The sequence below is a fragment of the Meles meles genome, chromosome 15 (assembly GCF_922984935.1).
Source record: "Meles meles chromosome 15, mMelMel3.1 paternal haplotype, whole genome shotgun sequence".
In the NCBI taxonomy this organism is placed as follows: domain Eukaryota; kingdom Metazoa; phylum Chordata; class Mammalia; order Carnivora; family Mustelidae; genus Meles; species Meles meles.
Window position 1 is genome coordinate 14,778,395 of NC_060080.1, and position 6,753 is coordinate 14,785,147.

At 46.5% G+C, this 6,753-nt stretch overlaps 1 pseudogene; it reads right to left on the reverse strand.

Annotated features, from left to right (window-relative positions):
- Positions 1–3,910: 3,910 nt before the first annotated feature.
- On the reverse strand, positions 3,911–5,012 carry LOC123925625 (annotated as a pseudogene).
- Between the last annotated feature and the right edge of the window lie 1,741 nt (positions 5,013–6,753).

Below are 6,753 nucleotides of genomic sequence, written 5' to 3' on the forward strand. Positions count from 1 at the left end.
GGAAGACTGAGATGCTGTCCGTCTCATATACTGATGCTCAGGCATCATGGATCATGGATTCAGGTGTGAGCCCTAGGAAGAGAGGGGCCAATGGCTGTAACCAAGCTGAGGTTTCCACAGTCCTGGGCTCAGAACATGTGAGCTCTAGCAGGGGCAATGGGAGAGGGGAGGGGCTTGCTGGGAGAGGACACTGTGAGATTGCAGCTATGGTAGAGCCCGGGGCAGCACCCTTGTCGACCTTGCTGTCCCCAGTCATTTGGGGATGGCAGGTGTAGCCCCCTCCTGCCTCCCACTCCATCCTCATTCTCTCTCCCTTCCTCTGCCGCCCTGGGTAAATGCAGGTTCCAGGAGAGGAAGATCTGGGACTAGAAACCAAATCCTCTTGCTGTCCTAAATTTTAAATATGGGAATGCTAACCTGAAAGTTCCTGCATTTCAAAGATTTACGGGCAGTCAAGTCCTCTCCCTCTTTTCTTCCTTCTTGACCCTAGAGCATCTAATAGGTCCAGTAAGGACAGCAGTGATGTATGATACACGACCTAAGAGTGGGGTTGAGGTTCATCGAGCACCAGCCTAATCCTTCTGGCACCGAAGACCAGACATGAAGGTGGGCACCAGCACTGAGTCCTGACCGTTAGCTCGGGTGCTGAGCCTTCTTCCAGAATCTCTCACCGCATGTGTCTTCCACTGTGTCCGTACATCTACTTGGATTCCCACCCTGAACTCCAGCCTGGCTTTGGAGAGGCAGAGGTGGCTCGAGAGCTGGGTTATGGAAGACAGAGTCTGAGCGTGCACGGGGGAGGCATGGGCATTCTGAGGAGCAGGACACCGCAGGGAATCCCTGAAATGCACCTGCACCTTGAAACAAAGATAAAACTCAATGTATGTCATGTGTCAATACAAAACCTCTCCCAAATACCCACAAAATGGGGCAGTGGGCTGGAGTAAGGGAGGTTATATCCTCGGGGAGGGCTGTAGCCTGTCCAGTATGGTGGCAACTCAGGCAAGCAAAATGCCTTATCACTTCCAAATTCTAACTTCCCTCCAAAGCCCAACTTGGTTGTTGCCCTTTGGTTTCCTCAGACCGTAAGTCCATTTGGGGGGGGGGGGGTGGAGGGAGGGCGATAATTACAAAGAGAAGAAAAGAAATTAAGGAGATGGGAAAGACAGCAAAGACAGAGATTTCTCATTGAAGTGTAGGTTCAGTATTTCATTGCTGTGGTGTTTCTCCCAAAACCTGTAGTTCCAATCTAATCCTGGGGGAAACAGCGGGCTAACCTAAGGTGAGGAACAGTCTACAAAGTGTTTGACCAGTACTCCTCAAAATTGTCAAGGTCATAGGAAACAAAGGAAGACTGAGAAACAGTCCCAACACAGGACAACTGTGTCCAGCGTGGGACCCTGGAAGAGGAAAAGGACATTAGTGGGAAAACTGGTGATCCATAAAACAAGCCTGCAGTTTAGCCAACATGATGTATAATGTTAATTTCTTAGTTTTGACAAGAGTCCCATGGTTATATGAGATGTTCATAATAGGGGAGACTCGGTGTAGGCTATACAAGAATGTTCTACCCTATGCTGGCAACTTTCCTGGAATATAAAATTATCCCAAAATAAAAAGTTTATAAATAGAAGGATGTAACTTTAGAAGACTCAAAGGAAAAGCAAGAATTAACTTCAAGGTGTATCTCTTGATTTCTTAGGTAAGAAAGAGAGCAAGACTTCTACGAGAGGGACAAGCAGCGAATGTTTGGATGGCCACTGACAAAGTCACATAAGCCCATTTACTACTAAAGATACCCAAAGAGCTTCAATAAAAACTACCAAAGTATCTTACACACAAATATTATTCTACGTCTATGAGTAAACAGTGGCCTCTAGCAGGTGTGATAAAGTAGCTCGTGTTTATTAAAGGTTATATGTTTCAGGAACTGCCCCAAGAGCTTTAAAAACATGACCTCCTTTAAATCTCAAACCACCCTGTGAGGTAGAAGCTATTAGTGTCCTCAGGAAGGGTAACTGGGTCACAGACAATTTAAGTGACTTGCTCGAGGTCTACATAGCTCGAAAGAGTGGAGCTAGGATTTGAACCAGACTGACTGGAGTGATACACACTCTGATGCTCTTCTGTCCCTCAAGGGGCCATCAGCTTCTCCAAGGATCAACTCCTTCTCTGTCCCAGGATCCCAGTGAGGCCCTAGGGATACAAGAAGCCAAACAGACTGGTATTTTAGTCATTGTAAGTGCCCAGTCTTCGTTTCATTCAATCTCCATAACAATTCTGGAAGATGAGCAAAAATGCGATTTTGATTCCCATGCGGCAAAAGGAGTGAGGCTCAGAGAAGTTAAGTAACTCACCTGAGGCTAATAATAGGGAGTGGGTGGGGCCAGAACAACACGGAATTCCTTTAGTTTCCAGCTCCCTGCACTTAACAATTTTCCAAATCAACCAAATTTCTGGTTGATTACTAATATGTGCCTCTCATGTCTACTGAGCAAGAACCTGCTCTACCTTTAAGCCTCATAAAGAGAGTTCTGAGCAGGACGTGGCCCTGGAGAGGAAGCCACCCATGAATGAGAGGAAATCTGACTTGTCTCTGGAGACTGAGTTTTTGGGAGCTGCAAGGGGATGTCCTCAGAGACTGAAGTCCTGATGCAGTGAAATGCATTCCTGGTGGGACCCTTTCTTCCATCTGTCTGCACAGGTGGCCACAAGCCTGCTTCCTGTATTATGATCATTGAATACCTTCCCCACCCAAACAAATGAGACACTGTACCCCAATGCTAAGGGCGCCTCCCCTCAGCATTTTTAAAGTCTTGTTCGGCAGAGTCAGTATCGATTTCCAGAGATAAATGATCTAATGGTCATGCCACGATCATTCAACTACCTGATTAACACCCACAGTCAAAGTCAGAAAGTCAAGGGAAGTGTGGAACGTGGGTCAGGGAGTTCTCATGTAAGGGGGTCTGCATTACTCCACTTGGTTATTAAACATACAGTTGTAAGCACTCCCCGTCACTCTCAGACTAATTAATAGTATAATATAATATAATATATAATTAATAGTATAATATGAAAAAAATGTATAGTACTTCCACTGTACTATTTGCGAATGAAGTACATTTTTTACTCATCTTTGCAACCAGTCAGGGCTTAGATGAATGAATGCCATTCATTCATCCATTCAAAAACATTTACTCAGCCCCTATTATGTGCTGAAATGTGTGGAAAGGCAGGGTAATTAAAGGCAGTTCCTGCCCTCAAGGAGTTTATGTGTAGAATTCCCAGACCTGTAGAAAGGAAAGCATGATACAGAAGAATGAGGGCAATAATTATTGGTCCCCCTCCCCAGGGGGCCTCAAAAAAGAAACAAAATAGATTGGTTTGGGGACATCAGGTAGGGTTTCAGAGAGAATAAGATGCTTGTATCAATTTTGAAAGAGTGAGTTTTTTGAATGTCACTGAGGATCAAAAGTAGCAAGTGTGCTCCAGAAGTGTAAGAAGGATCTGTGGATTAAAACACGTGTTCACTAATCACGGATTTGGGGACAGACGAAACTTGGAGTATACAGCTCTGTGTACTGAGCAAGGCCGAAGTCCCAGGGAGGACAAACACGGCAAATACAAAGGAGGAGGCAGAGAGTGACATGGCGTATTTCTGGGAACATGAGTCCTGGCTGACTGAGCAGCCAGTGAGCGCTCTGTACCATGCCAGGTCTGGACTACGATCCAGTTCATGGGGCAAGGCCACCAAGGCCCTTGACCTCTTACCCCTGAGGGACGCTGAGCCCCTCATCCGCTCTTTCCATTCCCCTTTGACACCGTTCCCACCTTCCTTTCATTACTTTTTTTTTTTTTTTTTAACAATAAACACCTTCTTTACATGACCAAAGATGGAAGAGAGGAAGATTTATTTGCCTTTCTGGACTTTGATCTTCCTCAGATGGAACTCTAGCTCCTTGCCCTCTAGCACGTGGCCATCTGCTTGGCCACACTGGCCTGGCCTTGAAGCCAGGCATGCCAGAAGCTTGCCGTGCTGGAACCATGCCTCCAGAAGACTGCTGATTTTGGCATTCTTTTTTCCTTTCATCATATTTCTTCTGAATTTTCTTTGATCGTTTTGTGTTTAAAATCTCTTCCTCCTCGGGAGTCAGCTTGGCCCCCTTCTTGTGGTGTCACGGGGCTCGCTCCACTGTGGGTACAGAGCACTGTCAATAAGCACAATCCAGTTCTGAACCGGGGTCTTGGGGCCGACCAGTTCATTGCTGGATGCATCGCAGATGCCAGCAATCCTTGTTTTGTGCGTAGAACACTTGGAATCCCAGGAGAAGCTCCCCACGTCCAGCCTCAAGGCCTCGTACTTTCTTCCTGCTTCCCTGAGCATGCAGGGTATGCCAAGCTTAGTGGTGGCAGTGGGGTGTCCCAGCCCATACTTCTGCTTCTTGTGGTAGGGATTTCTCTCGCCCTTGGTCTCGAAGCACCTCCGCCAGCGGTCCCGGGAGATGCCATCGCTCTCAGCGTGGGCTGCAAAAGAGCCTTTCGTCACATTTCAATATCTGACTCTTCTCTATTTTTTTTATCCTAATAATTTTTTTGTTCAGGAGTGAACACAAAGCACTCACCTCTCCACTGACTTCTCTGTCAGCCTGAAATTCCTGAGACCGAAACTTTTAAGATGCTTTTGCCTCCCCGCCAAACACACCCTCCTCCTGCAGACAAAGGGAGGCCAGAAGTCCAGCCACTCTGGGCCTACTCCCCGGGGGGCGACAAGCACCCCATCTCAAGGAGCCCTGGAAAAGCCAGATCCCCTCTTCTCCTCCAATATTGCCAACCTGGAGCACTGAATAAGCAATCCTCTATTAGAGAAGAAAAAATCACATTCCTAGTGGCAGTCAGCAGGAGGCAGGGGCTCTTCCAGCTTAATGACTTGCAAATCAAAAGCATGAAAACCAGAATGCACCTTTTGAACCTCTTTCCCATTCAGCCTCGTTGTCCTCATCATTTTCTCCCATAGCGTTCCTGTTATTTTTGCTACCAGAGCAATAACCTTCCTTGTGCATTTTTAAAATGTGGGAGGAGGAGCTGTCCAGTGATCTCAAAGCATATGTTTTTGATTCTCATAAGATTATGGATACCAAAGGAATAAAAATGGAAATCACTACTGCCAAGATATGAAAGAAAGTTTGCATAGTAAAATAATTTAAACCTAACATTTGGACCCAATAAGGCAAATGGAACGTTTTTTCCATATTTTTGGAAAATGTGCATTTTCTTCACATTAAGTGGTACCAATAAAAAATAATGATTCTCACTCAGTTTATTTCTATAAATTAGATTGGCTTATAGTTTTCCAGGACATGGTTTTGTATCAAGCTATATGGCAAACACCTGGGCATAAAATACGCTCTGCTGTTTGCTTCCATGTGGGAGAAACAGGTCACCGTTCCTCTCTTCTAAATCTAGAGCAAAGGTCAGCTAAAGCCATTAATATGTTTAGTCCTCTCTAGCTGCCGAGAATGAGCGTTACATCAACAGCTTGTGGAGGTCCTAGAGCAAAGCCAGGAAATTCCTCCCAGTTCCACCGTTTCCCGGTTAGAAACCCGGGGATGCTGCAATCCGTGCTGGTAAGCACATCTGACTCATCCTGGAATCAGATAAAGAAACACAGAAGCCCAAAGAAAAAGAAAGGGCTCGAAAACAAACACGCTCAGGTAGAATCCGCGTATGACGGCAGTTATCTAGGGGAAGTTCTTGAATGAGAGCGTGGACGCATAAATGCTAAGGAAACAGGGGTGTATGGGGATGAGGCGATGGGGAAAGGGGAGAGAGAAAAAGAGAGGGGAGAAAAGATGGCAGAGAGCGAAGAGATGAAAGCAAGTTTTAGGTCTAGGGCTCATGAGGTCCAAAAACAAAAGAGTGTGAAGGCACAAGGAGCTTCTTCCCACAGGGCCAAAGCTGCTGGAGACCCAAACTCAAGCAGAAATGTGGGGCTGAGCACTGAGTCAGAGCCAGGAGTGAGGCTTCAGAGCCCATGAGGCTTCAAGCTCCACCGCTCCTGGAACCTGCTGGATGCAAGCTCCAGCCGCTGAGAACCCCATTTTCTCACGATCGCATGTGACAAATTCCTTCCTTCCCCATCTCTCAGGCCTGTTGGAAAGCTCAAAGAGAGATGAATGTGAATGAGCTGTGATCACTGTAAAATATTCCACACGTGGAGTGTGTGCGGTGGAAAGAGTGGAAGGTGGTGAATTATTTATTATTCTTTGGCTCGAGTGTCAGCTGTTCGTAAAGTCTTCATGTCCTCCAGCAGCTGAGGCACGATCCACTGAGATTTCAATAAAATTGCCTTGAATCCCTAGCCCACAAACAGTAGGAAACCAAGCAGCCTTCCCAATATCCCAGAGGATTCGGAGGGGGGCTATTTTGTCCTCGTTCCCTCCTAGCTCCAATTTCCCACTCTTGCTGGATTTCCAATCCCTTCTCCAATTTTTGTTTCCTGCAGGTGCCGGACTTTTTTTTTGTTCATCACTGGGGCCAGCCCAAGTTCTGGCACTTGCCCCACAGTGCTATGGACTCTAGACTGGGCAGGTAGAGACTTTCACTGAGGACTTGAAGATATAGGGCGGTGCTGTCAGGGTAGTGTTGTATGTACTACAGATAGAGAAGCAAGTGACCTAAAAATTAAATGCCAGGGATTCCTTTGTTAACTGTCCCTGGCTCCTCTGGGCACTGGAAACACCTCGCTGGTCATCT